Source organism: Elephas maximus, chromosome 8 (genome assembly GCF_024166365.1).
Source record: "Elephas maximus indicus isolate mEleMax1 chromosome 8, mEleMax1 primary haplotype, whole genome shotgun sequence".
NCBI classification, from domain to species: domain Eukaryota; kingdom Metazoa; phylum Chordata; class Mammalia; order Proboscidea; family Elephantidae; genus Elephas; species Elephas maximus.
In genome coordinates, this window is record NC_064826.1 from 47,242,079 (window position 1) to 47,260,797 (window position 18,719).

At 37.2% G+C, this 18,719-nt stretch overlaps 1 protein-coding gene and 1 long non-coding RNA gene across 2 annotated transcripts in view; one reads left to right on the top strand and one right to left on the bottom strand.

Moving 5' to 3' along the window:
- PTPN12 (protein tyrosine phosphatase non-receptor type 12) overlaps positions 1 to 18,719 on the top strand; it is a 119,381-nt gene that overhangs the window by 16,400 nt on the left and 84,262 nt on the right. The gene's annotated exons all lie outside the window — the stretch shown is intronic.
- The window catches only part of LOC126082012 (uncharacterized), a 35,855-nt gene that overhangs the window by 4,789 nt on the left and 12,347 nt on the right, over positions 1 to 18,719 (bottom strand). Inside the window, exons 2-3 of the long non-coding RNA XR_007518486.1 lie at positions 13,207 to 13,279; positions 1,590 to 1,633 (exon numbers count right to left, since the gene is read on the bottom strand). This is a non-coding gene — a long non-coding RNA (uncharacterized LOC126082012). The remainder of the gene's footprint in view (positions 1 to 1,589; positions 1,634 to 13,206; positions 13,280 to 18,719) is intronic.

Genomic DNA, 18,719 nt, shown 5'->3' on the forward strand with positions numbered 1-18,719 from the left:
TCAGCATAACTGCCGATAATCTCATGTCATCAACATCATAGAGGTAGGATTTACAACACATACGAAAATCACATCAGGTGACAAAATGGTGGACAATCACACAATACTGGGAATCGTAGCCTAGCCAAGTCGACACAAACTCTGGGGGGACACAATTCAATCCATGACAAAATCTAACAGTAAGTAGAAGGCACTTGATGATAATTCAAGATGGGATATTGCTATACTGGATGTATATTCAATATTTAAACTATAAAGGCAGGAGAGCCTTAATCTGCCTGATTAGATCATGGACAGTTTCAGTAAAGCAGCCACATCTGAAGCTGAGTTTTAAAAGAAGAGTTTGTAAGGTGGATGTCATGGACGGAATTGTGTACCCCAGAAATATGTGTGTCAACTTGGCTAGGTCATGATTACCAGTATTGTATGATTGTCTACCATCTTATCATCTGGTTTGATTTCCCTATGTGTTGTAAATCCTATCACTATGTTGGTAAGGAGTTGGATTAATGGCAATTATACGATGAGATCTACAAGATTAGATGGTGTCTTAAACCAGTCTGTTTGGGGATATAAAAGAAGGAAGCAGAGAGACAAGGTGACCTCATACCAGCAAGAAAGCAGCTCTGAAAGCAGATCATGTCGTTTGGACTAAGAAACTCCTAGACCAAGAGAAGATTGATGACAAGGACCTTCCTCCAGAGCCAACAGCAAAAGAAAGCCTTCACCTGGAGCTGACACCCTGAATTTGGACTTTTAGCTTACTGGATTGTGAGAAAATAAATTTCTCTTTATTAAAGCCATCCACTTGTGGTATTTCTGTTATAGCATTACTAGATGACTAAGACAGCGGATTAGGTGGATAAAAGACATTTCAGATATAGGAAATAACACTTGGAAAGAAATGGAGGTATAATGGTAGGTTTTAGATGAAAGGAACAGGGTGGCAGTATATAAAATAAGCAAAATCTATGTACCTAAATAATAGGGAGGAATTCCCAAATGGAGATCAGATTTTACACTGAGTTTGAGATGAATATGAAATTGGCTTTTGGGTTCCTGGGTGTTTTGGTGAAGCATGTTTTAAAGTCCGATTATTATGGCATAGTTGTTTAGTCTTACAATGCACGATCTGGTTGGTGTGAAGGATCTTTTTAAAATCCAGTTTCAGCCATGTGGTCAGTGTTCTTAAATTTGGTAAGATAAGTGTTTTATATTGGTTTCTGTCAGATATGTTAAAAGTGCCATTGAGTGGGGATATATATATATGCTTTGATTCTCTTCGCACCTGTTTTACTCTCTGAATATTGACTTTCCTATTTTGGGCTGTACCATATGGGATGCTGAATAAAGGCATCCCATATGGTAGTAGCTTATTTCACTTCCTTGAACTCAGTTTAGGTGAAGAACGCAGAATGACTAGAATTGTTATATCTCAATTTCAGATTCCTGAAAGAGTCAATCAACTTGCCTTTGAGATGGGCGATGTATAGTATAAATGTGTAAGGTAGACCAAGGTGGAGAGTGTATTCATATGTGCATGGAAGGAACTTTTCTTCAAGAAAGGGAGGGATAGTTCGCTGACTTACCAGGCAGCCCAACAGGTGTCTACTACAAAATCCATGAAGAAAAACTGGAAAAAAAAAAAAAAACAAACTATTTTAAGGTTTCAGCCCCAAATTAATTCCACCTACCTTCTTTCAGAGAAGGAAAAAGAATCATAAAGAGTCCTTGTGGCTTGAGAGAACATTCTGTTGGTTCTGCTGGAGTGTTATTTCACATTTACAGTACATATTAAACATCAGGCAAGTTTTTAAGGTTTCTGTGTGGAAACAGTAAGATTACAGTAATTTATGAGCTGTATATTTATGGTACCTAAGATTTAAGCAACAAGTTTTCAATGTTAAAATATACAATCAGAAAATTACCTTCTTGCAAGGAAATATTGTTCTAAATATTGATTTTTTCAAAGTATTTTATCTATTCACTGTGTATTCATTCCCAGAATATATATATGTGTGTGTGTATATATATATATTCAAAATATATCACCATCTGAAAGACTAATGTATTTTCTTTGCAATAGATTTTTCATTAGTAAAATTAAGTAAATATTGTTCCTTCAGTTCACAAATCATCTAAAATTTACACACTGTAATATTGTGTTTGCCTGCATGTCAGTGTGCCTGTCTGTGCCTCTGTATCGGCCTGCCTTTGTGCTACCCTATACATGTACCCCTGTTTCCCTATTCACCTTTCTTCGTCTGCTGTACTTGCTCGTCTATGTCTAGGATTCATTAATGTGTGTGTAGGAAGTGTTAGATATAAATAAAGAGGTATTATGTAATTTAGAAATTTCTTGTAATTTATGCCTAGTTGTATATAATTCCTTATTTTCTAGTACTGTAAATAGATTATATGAATGCCAAGGAGGAACACAGATTGATCTATCCAGTGTGTACTTTATGTTGTTTTGTACTGTTGAGTTAATTCCGGCTCATAGCGACCCCATAGAACAGAGTAGAACTGCCCCATAGGACTTCCTAGGCAGTAATCTTTATGGGAGCAGATTACCAGGTCTTTTCTCCCATAGAGCCACCGATGGTTTTGAACCACTGACCTTCTGGTTAGCAGTCAAGTGCTTAAACATTGCTCCACCATGGCTCCTTTGGATACTTTATAATTGTACTTATATCTTTCTTGATCTGTCTTTAGCATTCAGAACAGTTCAACATCTTTTTTTCCTTTTTTAAAGCTCTTTCTTCCCTTGATGTTGGAGCATCACTTGTACTTGAGTTTTTTTTTTTTTTATTGAACTTTAGACGAAGGTTTACAGAACAAACTAGCTTCTCATTAAACAGTTAATACACATATTGTACTGTGACATTGGTTACCAGCCCCACATCATGTCAGCACTCTCCTTTCTTGACGTTGGTCTCCCTATTACCAGCTTTCCTGTCCCCTCCTGCCTTCTAGTCCTTGCCCCTGGGCTGGTGTGCCGCTTTAGTCTTATTTTGTTTTATGGGCCTGTCTAATCTTTGGATGAAGAGTGAACCTCAGGAGTGACTTCATTATTGAGCTAAAAGTGTGTCTGGGGGTCTACTTGGTTTTTCACCTTCCTCTCTAGTCTGTCTTTTACTCTGTTGTTGTCTCTTCTCTGAGCTGCTGAATTATTCTTTTTCCCTGCTGTTCTATCCTTGACTCTCTTCTCATTATTCACTATACATATCCTCCCTGGGTATTTTTATTCATTCACATGACTTCAGTATCACTTTGAATGATTTCTGAGTATTATGTCTATCTCAGACCTGCCTCCCAACTCCTGATCTGTGGAAAATGGTGGCTGTGATGTAGTTATTGAATATCTCTGAATCAGACAGAGTAACTCGATGGAAAATTAGAACGGACAACATTTACAGCAAAACTAGGCAACAAGGTTTCCATTCTGAAACATTATAATAGGGAAACCTATTACATGCCATGTTAAACCTCTTTCACGATTATTAATTTGATGTACAGTTAGGTTTCTTTTTGCATCTAGTTTTAAGTTTTTTTCCTTCAGATTTATTGATTGAATTTTTTTGGATATGTAATGTATTAACGTTGTTCAAAAGTTAAAACTATACAGAAAGGTAGAGTAGGAGAGGCATCATGCCCTGCTTTTACCTTCTACCCTGTTCCTACCCACCCTCTAAAGATAACCACCTTCATTACGTTCCAATTTATACATCCTGTTGATTTTTTTTCTTTTGCTCAGATAAGTAGACATACATGTTGTTCTTAGGTGCCCTCCAGTTGGTTCTGACACGTAGTGACTGTATGTACAACAGAATGAAACACTGTCTGGTCCTATGCCATCCTCACAATCATTGCTATGCTCGAACTCATTGTTACAGACACTGTATCAGTCCATCTCATTGAGGGTCTTCCTCTTTTCCCCTGACCCTCTAATTTACCAACCATGATGTCCTCCAGGGACTGGTCCATCCTGATAACATGTCCAAAGTACATGAAAAGTCTTGCCATCCTCCCTTCTAAGGATCATTCTGGATGTACTTCTTCTAAAAAACAAGCAAGCAAACAAACCCGTTGCTGTCCAGTGGATTCCAACTCATAGCCACCCTATAGGACAGAGTAGAACTGCCCCATAGGATTTCCAAGCAGCGCCTGATGGGTTCGAACTGCTGACCTTTTGGTTAGCAGCCAAACCCTTAACCGCTATGCCACCAGGGTTTCCGGTACTTCTTCTAAGACAGATTTATTCATTCTTCCGGCAGTCCATGGTATAATTAATATTCATTACCATGACCATGATTCCCATGTATCTGTTCTTCAGTCTTCCTTATTCATTGTCCAGCTTTCAGATGCATATGAGTTGATTGAAAATACCGTGGCTTGCGTCAGGCTTACTGTAGTCCTCAAAGTGACATCTTTGCTTTTTAACACTTGAAAGATGTGCTTTGCAGCCGATTTGCCCAATGCAATAAGTCATCTGATTTCTTGACTGCATCTTCCATGGGTGTTGATTGTGGATCCAGGTAAAATGAAATCCTTGACAACTTTAGTTGATTTTCTCTCTTTATCATGATGTTACTTATCGGTCCAGTTGTGAGGATTTTTGTTTTCTTTATGTTGAGGTGTAATCCATACTGAAGGCTGTGGTCTTTGATCTTCCTCAGCAAGTGCCTCAAGTCCTCTTCACTTTCAGCAGGCAAGGTTGTGTCATTTGCGTATTTCGGGTTGTTAATGAGTCTTCTTCAATCCTGATGCCGTGTTCTTCTTTCTATAGTGCAGCTTCTCGGATTATTTGCTCAGCATACAGATTGAATAGGTATGGTGAAAGGATACAGCCTTGGCACATGCATACCTTTCCTGAGTTTAAACCATGCGTTATCCCCTCATTCTGTCTCTTGGTTTGTATACAGGTTCCTTAAAAAAAAAAAAAAAAAAAAAAATTTTTTTTTTTTTTTTTTATGAGCACAATTAAGTGTTCTGGAATCCCTATTCTTTGCAATGTTATCCATAATTTGTTATGATCCGCACAGTCAAATGCCTTTGCGTAGTCAATAAAACGCAAGTAGACATCTTTCTGGTATTCTCTGCTTTCAGCAAGATCCATCTGACATCAGCAAAGATATCCCTCATTCCTCGTTCTCTTCTGAATCTGGCTTGAATTTCTGGTAGGTTCCCTTTTGATGTACTGCTGCATATACATATGTACATTTTTTTTTTTTAACAAAATACTACGTATACTCTTTGGCACCTAAAAATAAAAAATTTAATAGTGTTACGTCCCTGCTGAAAAGGAAATTCAACTTGTAACGTGGCATTTAAGTCTCCAGGTATTTCCTCATTCAGAGTTCTGAATATTTTATTTTTCCTTGCCTGAGTGCTTGCTGTTTTCATCCTCCCCTGCTTGGGCAATTAGTCTTTTTTCTTCAAGACCCAAGTTTTAAAGTCATCCATTTTCTCTGATCTCTGATGCTTTGAATGAGTGTTCCTCAAATGTGCTTATGTATTACCATGTGCTCATCTCCATCGTAATGTTACTATGTTGTATTTTAATTATCTCTCTGCACCACTTAAGTGCAGAGATCTCTTTGAGGGCAAGGACCACATCATTATTTTCCTTTGTTTCTGTAGCATACTGCTTGGAGTGCACAACTTTTGGGTGATGGATAGACAGTGGTCTTGGCTTTATAGAATAAGGAAAAATGTGAATAACAAAGTAAGTTAGGATTGTCAAATGAAGTTAAAAGGGATAACCTAAATGTAAGAGGTTGTCTGTATAAAAATGTTTACAACTTTTCCTTAGTAGGAAGAAAGTGTTTTTTGTTTCATTTTTTTAGCCTGATCTTCAGTCATTTGGTTCTCTTCCCTTTATTACTTTAGTTATTGCTAGGTGCCCTTGAGCTGGTTCCGACTCATGGTGACCCCTGCACATAACAGAATGAAACACTGCCTGGTCCTGTGCCATCCTCACAGTTGTTGCTGTGCTTGAGCCCATTGTTGCAGCCACTGTGTCAATCCATCTCGTTGAGAATGGTCTTTTTCACTGACCCTCTACTTTACGAAGCATGATGTCCTTCTCCAGGGACTGATCCCTCCTGATAACATGTGCAAAGTATGTGAGACACAGTCTTGCTATCCTTGTTTCTGAGGAGCATTTTGGCAGTACTTCTTCCAAGACATATTTGTTCATTCTTTAGGCAATCCATAGTATATTCAGTATTCTTCGCCAGCATCACAATTCAAAGGCATCAATTCTTCTTTGGTCTTCCTTATTCATTGTTCTGCTTTTGCATGCATATGAGGCAAATGAAAATACCATGGCTTGGGTCAGGCGCACCTTAGTCCTCAAAGTGACATCTTTGCTTTTCAACACTTTAAAGAGGTCTTTTGTAGCGGATTTGCCCAATACAGTGTGTCTTTTGATTTCTTGACTGCTGCTTCCATGGCTGTTGATTGTGGATCCAAGTAAAATGAAAGCCTTGACAACATCAGTATTTTCTCCATTTATCATGATGTTGCTTATTGGTCCAGTTGTGAGGATTTTTGTTTTCTTTATGTTGAGGCGTAATCCATACTGAAGGCTGTGGTCTTTGATTTTCATTGGTAAGTGCTTCAAGTCCTCTTCACTTTCAGCAAGCAAGGTTGTGTCATCTGCATAACGCAGGTTGTTAATGAGCCTTCCTCCAATGCTGATGCCCTGTTCTTCTTCGTATAGTTCAGTTTCTTGGATTCTTTGTTCAGCATACAGATTGAATAGGTATGGTGAAAGGATACAACCGTGATGCACACCTTTCCTGACTTAAACCATGCAGTATCCCCTTGTTCTGTTTGAACGACTGCCTCTCGATCCACATACAGATTCCTCATGATAACAATGTTCTGAAATTCCCATTCTCCTCAATGTTATCCATAATTTGTTATGATCTACACAGTTGAATGCCTTAGCACAGTCAATAAAACACAGGCAAACATCTTTCTGGTATTCTCTGCTTTTAGCCAGGATCCATCTGATATCAGCAATGATATCGTTGGTTCCATGTCCTCTTCTAAATTAGGCCTGAATTTCAGGCAGTTTCCTGTTGCTATACTGCTGCAGCTGCGTTTGAATGATCTTCGGCAAAATTTTGCTGGCATGTCATATTAATGATATTATTCAGTTATTTCCACATTTGGTTGGATCACCTTTCTTGGGAATAGGCATAAATATAGATCTCTTCCAGTCGGCTGTATTCCAGATTTCTTGGAATAGATGAGTGAGCACTTCAGCGCAACATTGCTTGCTGAAACATCTCAGTTGGTATTCCAGCAATTCCTGGAGCCTTGTTTTTGCCAGTGCCTTCAGTGAAGCTTTGACTTCTTCCTTTAGTACCGTCAGTTCCTGATCATATGTTACCTCCTGAAATGGTTGAACGTCCACCAGTTCTTTTTGGTACAGTGACTTTGTGTATTCCTTCCGTCTTCTTTTGATGCTTCCTGTGTCTTTTAATATTTTCCCTGTAGAAGCCTTCAGTATTGCAACTCAAAGCTTGAATTTTTTGTTCAGATCTTTCAGCTTCCGAAATGCCAAGCGTGTTCTTCCCTTTTGGTTTTCTAACTCCAGGTCTTTGCACGTGTCATCATAATACTGTACTTTGTCTTCTTGAGCCACCCTTTGAAATCTTCTGTTTAGCGATTTTGCTTCATCATTTTTTCTTTTTGCTTTAGGTACTTGACGTTCAAGAGCAAGTTTCAGAGTCTCTTCTGACATCCATTTAGGTCTTTTCTTTCTCTCCTATGTTTGTAATGACTTCTTGCTTTCTTCATGTATGTTGTCCTTGGTGTCATTCCACAACTCGTCTGGCCTTCAGTCATTAGTGTTCAACATGTCAAATCTGTTCTTGAGATGGTCTCTAAATTCAGGTGAGATATACTCAAGGTTGTGTTTTGGTGCTTGTGGACTTGTTCTAATTTCCTTCAGTTTCAGCTGAAACTTGCATAGGAGTAATTGATGGTCTGATCCACAGTCAGCCCCTGATCTTGTTCTGACTGATGATATTGAGCTTTTCCATTGTCTCCTTCCACAGATGTAGTTGATTTGATTCCTGCTTGTCCTATCTGGTGAGGTCCATGTGTATAGTTGCCGTTCATGTTGGTGAAAAAAGGTATCCGCAATGAAGAAGTCATTGGTCTTACAAAATTCAGTCCTGTGATCTCCAGCATCATTTCCGTCACCAAGGACATAGTTTCTGACTGCCAATCCTTCTTTGTTTCCAACTTTTGCATTCCAATCACCAGTAATTATCAGGGCATCCTGATTGCATGTTTGTTCAATTTCAGACTGCAGAAGGTAGTAAAAATCTTCAATTTCTCCCTGTTTGGTCTTAGTGGTTAGTGTGTAAATTTGAACAATAGTCATATTAACTGGTCACCCTTATAGGTGTATGGATATTATCCTGTCACTGACAGCATTGTACTTCAGGATAGATCTTGAAATGCTTTTTTTGATGATGAATGCAACGCCATTCCTCTTCAAGTTGTCATTCCCGGCATAATAGACTGTATGGTTGTCCGATTACAAATGACCAATACCAGTCCATTTCAGCTCACTAATGCCTAGGACATCGAACTTTATGTGTTCCATTTCATTTTTGATGGTTTCCAATTTTCCTAGATTCATCGTGTTCATTCCAGGTTCCGATTATTAATGGATGTTTGCAGCTGTTTCTTCTCATTTTGAGTCATGCCACATCAGCAAATGAAGGTCCTGAAAGCTTGACTCCATGCATATCATTAAGGTCAACTCTACTTTGAGGAAGCAGCTTTTCCCCAGTTGCCTCTTCAGTGTCTTCCAACCTGAGGGGCTTATCTTCTGGCAGTATATCAGATAATGTCCAGCTGCTATTCATGAGGTTTTCACTGGCTGATTCTTTTCAGAAGTAGACCTCTGTGTTCTTCCTAGTCTTAGTCTGGAAGCTCAGCTGAAACCTGTCAGCCAGGGGTGGCCCTGCTGGTATTTGAATACCGGTAGCATAGCTTCCAGCATCACAGTAATGCACAAGCACCGCCCCCCCCAACAGTATGACAAACTGACAGATGCTTGGGGATTATTACTTTTAGTCTGGATTATGTTCTTGATTCCAACAATTTGTGATTTTTTTTTGAAAAGAAGCAACAGTTTAATAAAATCTTTTAAATGAAATAAATATTAGTTATAAAAAAGTTATAACTATTGCTATATTTCTTGATTTAGTTATAATAAAAAACAAACCTTTTTTTTTATATTTCTTGGTTTAGTTATAATATGAAGATTTAATGTTGTATAATCCTGCAACCTTAGAAATTATGTTGACTTTTAATCATTATTTTTACATAGTCACACAGCCTACTATACATAGTGGACCCTACTCCCAGAGTTGTTGATTTGTTAATTTTCAGAAGTGTTTTGATCTGCTTAAGTTATAAATCCAGGTCAGCTGTTACTAGGTGATGTAATATGTTAAGTTTCTTGATTACATGCCACAGTTACCAACTCTGAATAACAGGTAAAAAAGGAATTTATTGGAAGGGTGTGGGATAGATCAGAATTTGACCAAACAAGCAAATTTAAGGAAAATTTGAATAATCAGGCTAATTTCGAGCAATGAGGAATCAGTAAACTTTTTCTGTAAAGGGTCAGGTAGTGAGTATTTTAGGCTTTGTGGGCCATATATGGTCTATGTTGCATATTCTCCTTTTTCGTTGTAACGACCCTTTAAAAGTGTAAAAATTATTCTTAGCTGACAGGCCAAACATAAACGTGCTGTGTAGCAGAGTTTTTAGTCCCCTGATTGGAAGGGTAGGGACTAATGAACTTTGTCATCAGGACTCTGTCCTCAGGATGAATTGGCCTCAGGATTTCTCTGTCTTTGGTTGCAGTTCCTGGGAGAGTAACTCTGGATTAGATTTAGTGACATGTCCTGACCATGTCCAGGCAAGGACAGTCCCACTAAAATTTATGCAATGTGGGAAAGGGTAGTACCCCAATTAAATTTGAACCATTGCTAACCAGATAAAGAGTGAATGGATGCTGGATGGGCAAAAATAATACATGCTGTAAAGAAAGCAGACCTGTCTAATCTCTAGAACAGGGATTCTAACTTAGAGATGTTGATATTAGAATATGAATGTGCTTGCTCTTCAGAAACTACCAGGAGCTCTGAGCAGGAATCTAGAAAGACAATAGTCTATTTTGATACTTTGGATTATAGTAGGTCCTCTTAGAGATTGGTATTAGAGGGACTTGAGGCCTGTTCTATATTTTAAAAGCATTATTCAAGAGGGAGAATTCTTAAATTTTCAAATTACACATTCTTCTGTGGGTAATAAATATCTGTGGTACCTAAATAAAATAAAATGAAACTGAGAAAAGGTACAGAGACATACCATGAAATGGCCATATTCTGAAGAGAAGGGACGTAATTGAAATAAGGAATTCTTCGTTACCAGATTGTGATTCCCTCCTTTCACTTACCACTCTTTCTGTCTACCTTAAATCTTGAAAGAGTTACACAGTTGAGGACATTTAGGACTGACAAGCTATATTGCAGAACTGTGACACTAGGAAGTGGTTGAATGTGACTTCTGTTGCTTTTGCCCATCTAGCTTCCACTATCTTAATTTTTATTAGCATGGGGGAGGGTTTGAATAGAGTCCGACTCCCTCTTCTGGCCTCAGGTGTAGGCACATGATCAAACCAATGAGACTTGGTTCCCAGACTTTTGCTGGAACTATTACGTCAAAGGGTTCTCTTAGGTTGCTAAGCTAGTTAAGTTTAGGATGGGCCATCTTTCCTCTCCCTAGTGTATGAAGAGCTTACTGCAGAATGCTGTTAATACAGAGGAAAGTGGAGCTAGAAAATAGGAAGAGATTTGATGCCATCATTTGAGTAGGATTTAGCCATCCTCAAAATCTGTCTACCCCTTAACTTTTCACTTACATTTGTATAAGCTACTTTAATTTGGGTTTTTGTCATTTGGAACTGAGAGTCTTGACTAATGTAATGGTGATAACCCAGTGCCATCGAGTTGATTCTGACTCATAGCGACCCTATAGGACAGAGTAGAACTGCCCCATAGAGTTTCCAAGGAGCGCCTGGCAGATTCGAACTGCCGACCTTTTGGTTAGCAGCCGCAGCACTGAACCACTACGCTACCAGGGTTTCTGTGGTGGTCATGGCTTACCTTAAATTTGTATACGACTTGTTTGAATTATGTTAATTGCATAATAAATCTGTGTGGTAGGTAGGGCAAATTGTATCCTTAATTTACAAATGAGAAAATAGAGTAATAGAAGTATTAGCCAAGTATAAGTCTTCTAAAGTAAATGTACAGTGTACTTTAGTTCAAGGTAGAATTGAATAAATGAATTCAGTATGGTACCCTGCACAGCTGTGTAACATTGCAAATCAGATGTTTTGGGAAGTAATATTTCTAATTGAGATTAACATAATAACTTTTCATATGCAGGAGCAAATAGTCTACTAGTTTGAGCACAGCTCTGGTTGGACCTGGGTTGTTCATATGTTCTTAAATTCCGAAGTAGCTTTTGGGAGTTGGATACTGAATTTAACAATAAAAGGATTAATGCAAGACTAGTTGGCTAGTGCTAAATTATGCATCAGACTGACCAGATTTTAACTATGTCATTTAAACTGATAAGAGATGGCGTTCAAAATGACTGAGGGTTTCTCTAGGTTCCGAAACTTGGCACTTTTAAGGGAAAGGCTAATTTAAGAGTAGTACTCCTTAACAGGAACCCTGGTGGCGCAGTGGTTAAGAGCTCAGCTGCTAACCAAAATATCAGGGGTTCGAATCCACTAGCCACTCTTTGGCAACCCTACCCTGTGGGGCAGTTCTCCTCTGTCCTATAGGGTCGCTATGAGTCAGAATCCACTCACAGCAACGGGTTTTTTTTTTTTTTTTTTCCTCCTTAACAGTCTTTGTTAGGGGGGATTCCCCAAGATCCTTGTGAATGTGATCTTGGATGAGAAAAGAGAACATGAACCTAGAAAAATGGTGCTACAGTTCCTCAGAAAATTCCCCTCTCTCATACAGCTTGTAATGGAGTTTGCCAGGAATACTTTATTAGATGAGTTTCACTTTTATTTAGAACCAAAGTGAGCAGCTTGGGGAATTGGACCAGGTAGATAACTTTAAACCTAAAAGTATCTAGACAGAAGTGTCCAATATAGGTTTTTTTAAATTTTATTTTTAAGTGCAGTATTGAGGGAGATTTTTTCAGACGATAAAATAACCTTTTTATTGACATGTGAATACAGAAATGTTCAGAAATCGTAAGTGAACAGCTTAATAAATGTTCATGAAGTGAATACATCTGTGTAATCAGAGCAGAGATCAAGAAATTAAAACACAGTCAGCATCACAGAAGCTCTGGGGTCCCCTCTCAGCCATACCTCTCAAGGGTAACCACTATTTTAAATGGTAATATCATCTATTTTGGGAAAAATCTGTTTATGTTCTATAGAAGTTGAAAAAAAAATCTAAATCATATGTCTGCAGACTTTGTATTACCATGTACAATATTATGTTTCTTGATATTTGGTAATTATAACTGGATACAGTCATGTCATTTTAGTATCTGTCTATAGTTATCTGTGGTAAACCAAATGGAAATATAAATAAAATTAGATAAATAGGAATGTTGTGTTACCTCATAGCTAAAGTTTTATACTCTAGAGTTGGTATTTGAGGGAATGATATCCAAACTTGATATAATGACTATTGTTTTTATACATACTCATTCTTAGGTCAGAAGTAATTAGTTTTGAACTTACAATTTCCATTCTACCTCCTGAAAAGAAATGATGTATTGAAACATCTTATTAACAGTCTTGACCTCAGGAATGAGAAAGTATTGTTTTTAGCTTTCCGTTTTGTAAGACGGTTGTTTAGACTGCAAATGTTTTTGAAACTTGTGTGTAAGCTATGGTTGTGTTATTTTCAGTGCTTGATGATTGTTTTTATTGGAAAATACTTTATTCTAGGCTTATATTATTATTGTCTTTGACCTTTTGACCTTTGAAGATGACACTACTGATAACATGTCTTGAAATTTATTTGTTTTATTTCCTTCCTATTAATCCCATTGTTGGGTGGGCTTTTTCCTTATTTGCTTTACTTAAATGTTAGTTCAAAAACTAATACAAACTTTAATTACCGTGTTCTCTTGAGGAGGTTGATAAAGAAGCTCATTTGCAGCATACTTTCCACATTTTTCATGCTGTTAGGTCCTAAGGGAAATATAATTGAATACTCGATTAGAAATACAAAAGAACTATACTAATCTTGTAAAACTGACTACAGTGACGTGGATCAACCTAATAATGCTACTCTAGAATTTGAAAAAATAATAAAATACTGATATTTTCCCATATTCTGTATTTTTATGATGACTGGGAGATTATTTTGAAAGTATTTTTAGAAAACACAACATAATACGAACTAGAAATACAGGATTAAAATATAACCAGTAGATTTAATTTTCTGTCATTGCTTTATTTTATGCCAGTTTGTGTGTTGTTTATAAGCTCAACACCATATATTTAACATTTTCAAATATGTTCCAAGATGCCTCTTTTATTATTTTTCTAGTTGAAGAAGGTTTTGAAAATTTTATTTTATTTTAAAATAGGATATGGATTGAATTAGATATGTAAATTGCTAATATTTTATTTTTTAAAATGTTTTATAGGTAGAAGAGGAAAGAAAAATAACCTTTGGGAGGAAATCTCAATTTATAGGAAATTAAGGAAGGAAGGTGTAGATAGGCAGGAGAGAAAAGACTGGATATAAGTCACACCTTTTTTTTGATATGCTTGAGTTTAGCAGTTTGAGTGTCTAGCATTAGAATGGACACTTTAGTGATGTAGACAATAACCAAGTATATCTGGATTTTCAGGCTAAATCTTTAAATGTTTTTGATGGAGAATGTGATACCATTACTCTTCAGTTTGTCATTCCCTGCATAGTAGACCATATGATTGTCCAGTTCAGTACCATTCCACTTCAGCTCACTTACGCATTTCATTTCATTTTTGACAACTTCTAATTTTCCTAGATTCGTACTTTGTATATTCCACATTCTGATTATTAATGGATGTTTACAGCTGTTTGTTATTTTGAGTTGTGCCACATCAGCAAATGAAGGTCCTGAAAGCTTTATTCCAATCCACATCATTTTGACTCTACTTTGAGGAGGCAGTTCTTCTCCGGTCGTACTGTTTGTTGTTGTTGTGGTTTTAATTCTATTGTGCTTTACAGCACAAATTGGTTTCTCATTAAAAAATTTATACACAAATTGCTTTGTGACATTGGTTGACAATCGTACTTTGAGTGCCTTCCAACCTGAGGGGCTCATCTGCTGGCATTATATCAGACAGTGTTCCGCTGCTATTCATGTGGTTTTTACTGGCCAATTTTTTTAGAAGTAGATTGCTGGGTCCTTCTTCCTAGTCTGTCTTAGTCTGGAAGCTCTGCTGAAACCTGTCCACCATGGGTGACCCTGCTGGTGCTTGAAATACTGGTGGCATAGCTTCCAGTGTCACAGCAACATGTAAGCTACCACAGTATGATAAACTGACAGATGAGTGGATGTATCTCAATTTTGACATTATTAAAAAATTAATCTAGGCTCTAAATACAATAGTGAGGCCCAGAGAAACAATATTAATATCACATGTAAGTAAAATTTTGCTGCAGATAATTAAAAAATGGTTGCAGCAGTACATCAACAGAAAACTGACAGAAATTCAAGCCTGAGGATGTGGAATGAGGGATGTCATTGCTGATGTCCGATGGATCTTGACCAAAAGCGGGGAATACTAAAAAGATGTTTACCTGTGTTTTATTGACTATGCAAAGGCATTCAACTTTGTAGATCATAACAAATTATGGATAACATTACAAAGAATGGGAATTTCAGAACATTTAATTGTGTTCATGTGGAACCTGTACATAGACCAAGAGGCAGTTGTTAGAGTAGAACAAGGAGATACTGCGTGGTTTAAAATTGGAAAAGGTGTACAGCAGAGTTGTATCTTTTCACCATAGCTATTCAATCTGTATGCTGAGCAAATAATCCTAGAAGCTGGCCTATATAAAGAAGAATGCAGTATCAGGATTGGAGGAAGACTCATTGACAACCTGTGATATGCAGATGACACAACCTTGTCTTCTGAAAGTGAAGAGGACTTGAAGCACTTACTGAGGAAGATCAAAGACTATAGCCTTCAGTATGGATTATACCTCAACATAAAAAAAAAAAACAAAAATCCTCACAACTGGACCGATGAGCAACATCATGATAAACGGAGAAAATACTGAAGTTGTCAAAGATTTCATTTTACTTAGATCTGCAATCAATGCCCATGGAAGCAGCAGTCAAGAAATCCAATGACTTATTACACTGGGCAAATCTGCTGCAAAAGACCTCTTTCAAGTATTAAAAAGCAAAGATGTCGCTTTGAGGACTAAGGTGTGCCTGACCTAAGCCATGGTATTTTCATTTGCCTCATATACATGCGAAAGCTAGACAGTGAGTAAGGAAGACTTAAGAAGAATTGATGCATTTGAATTATGGTGTTGATGAAGAATATTGAGGATATACCGTGGGCTGCCAGAAAAATGAACAAATTTGTCTTAGAAGAAGTACAGCCAGATTGCTCCTTAGAAGCGAGGATTTTTCTGAGTTTAAACTACGCAGTGTCCCTTTGTTCTGTTCAAATGACTGCCCTCATGGTCAATGTACAGGTTCCGCATGAGCACAATTAAGTGTTCTGGACATGTTATCAGGAGGGACCAATCCCTGGAGAAAGACATTATACTTGATAAAGCAGGGGGTCAGCAAAAGAGAGAAAGACTCTCAAGAAGATGGATTGACACAGTGGCTGCAACAATGGGTTCAGACATACCTACTATTGTGAGGATGGTGCAGGGGTAGGCACCTTTCATTCTATTATACGTGGGGTCACTATGAGTCAGAACCAACTTGATGTCACTTAACAACAACAATATTATACTGTACTTGAAATTAAAATTGAAAGTTTAGAAATATTTGTTAATTCATTGAAAAATAATAAGACAATTATATAATAAACCAATTGCATAATATAAATGTTTTTTAAAGAATAACTTCTCTGAAACAAAATTTAGTGTGAAGTTGGCACTGTCTAAATTTTTATGAATTTATTTAATGTCTGGCTTAATAGATTACAGGTGGAGTCTCATCTGCTTCATTCAGTCTTTTGTTCTGTATTGGTTGATGTACATGAAGGTTTTTGGATAAGGGAGAAGTATTTTATTAGCCTTTTTAGATTGTAAATATTTTTCTTTGATACTCTATCAAAGCTAAACAAGTGGTTATTTTTTAAAAGTTAGTTGCAATGAGGAACTGAGATAATATCAATGATTTTTCTGTTAATTTAAAAACACTGGTCTTTCTTACATTTTGAGTAGATATTTATTTTTTCTTTGCGTGATTTAGCATTGTTCATTGAGCAAATGTTGGTTCGCTCAGTTTTTCAGCTATACAAATGTTGATACGTTTTATTTTACAACATTAAAAAAATTACATGTTGGTATTACCGTCTCATCAGAAAAGTCTTTAAGTATTGGGAAGCTGTGAAGCTCACGGTAGCAGATGCAGGTTTTCCAAAATTCAGATTTTCACCTGAAAGTTCAGATCTCATCAGTTGTTTTCCTTGAACTGATAGGCTCACTTTGTTCATTTCCAAGAATATGTTTGCCAGATGCAAAGTCTGAATAGTCATAGTTTGTTTTAAAAATGGTATTCCATGAAAAAAAGTGGCTAGTTCAGCTTGCAACTGAAAATAATTGCACAGTGCTTTTTCTATAGCCAACATCATACTTCGTTATGCTGCAGGAGTACTTTTGTGTATTTTTCATTTTGCCACACAGAATATTAAAAAGACATGTATTCAAGGTTCAAGATTTAATTAAAAATTTTATTGCTTCATCAAAGGCAAACTTAAGAGAAATTGGCTTTTGTTTGTCCTATGAGAGCCTGATGGTGAAGAATACAGTGACTACTAGGTATGGTTTGGTGCCATTGCCTTGATTTATGTGAAGTTGCCAGCAGGTTTACTCAACAAAGTTTTTGTACTGTTAGTGCAAATGTTAACACAGTGAAAAAAGCATGCTTGAGTATTTTTATGTAAGTGTTTTGAATTTGTGGACCCCTGAAAGGGTGGAGCTATCCGGGGGTCTGCTGACCACACTTTTTGAGAACCACTGATCTGGAGAGAAGGTACGGGAAACTTTTTCTTAAAAGGCCAAATTGTAAATATTTAGGCTTAACAGGTAATATGCTCTCTTACAACTGTCACCTCTTTCATTGTAGCACAACCATGGACAATACATAAACAAATGGATGTTACTGTGTCAGCACTCTCACCTTTTCCACCTGACCTACCCCATCCATACAGTTTCCCTGCCCCTCGTTGCCTTCTCATCTTTGCTTTTGGGTAAATGTTGACAGTTTGGTCTTATGTAGTTGGTTGTTTAAAGGAGCACATTCCTCTTGATGTTATTGTTTATTTTATAGGTCAATCTATTATTTGGCTGAAAGGTAACCTCAGGGAGTGGCTTCAGTTCCAGGTGAAAAAGGTAGCTTAGGGCGATAGTCTGGGGGTGGAAGGGAGATTCCTCTACTCTTTGTCAGTCCAGTAAATCTGTTCTTTTTTTTTAGGAATTTGAGTTTTGTTTTACGTTTCTCTCCCATTCTGTCCAGGACCTTGTATTGTGTCCTTCATCAGAATGGTCAGTAGTGGTAGCTGGGCACCATCTAGTTCTTTTGGTATCAGTCTAGAAGAGGCTGTGGTTCATGTGGGCCATTGGTCCTGTGGACTAATTGCTTCCTTGAGTCTTTGTTTTTTTTTTAACTCTCCTTTGCTCCAGACAGGAAAAGACCAATAGTTGTATCTTAGATGGCTGCTCATAAGCTTTTAAGACCCCAGATGCTACTCACCAAACTAGGATGTAGAACATAATCTTTATGAGCTAAGATATGGCAGTTAACCTAGTTGTCCCACAAGACTATGGTCCTCAGCCTTCAAACCTAGTAAATCAATCCCACAAGGTGTTTGGATATGTCTAGGAAGTATCCATAACTGTGCTCTTAGGTGCTTTATTGTATATATGAATATATATGCAGCACATACAAACATATATACATATATGTCCAAAATACATTGTATATGAATGAACATGTACTTCCATTTGCCTTCCCGTGTCCATATAGCATACATATCTACTTATGTGACCACTCACATATGTTTTGCTTGTTACTACTGTTGTTGCAAAATTGTATATGTTATAACTTCCCCTGTATCGAGTATTGCCTTTCCCATGATCAGAATTAACACGTGTCTACTATCCAGTGATTCCCCTCCCTCTCTGGTAACCATCAAAGAACTTTGCTTTCTGTGTGTATACCAATTTTTGGCTCTTTATAAAAGTAGTATCAGGCAATATTTGTCTTTTTCTGATTGACTTAATTCACTCAGCATAATATCCTCCAGATTCATCCATGTTATAAGATGTTTTGCAGACTCATCATTTTTCTTTATCATTATGTAGTATTCCACTGTATGTATGTACCACAATTTATGTGTTTATTCAGAATCACCAGACTTTTGATCACATACTTTTCTT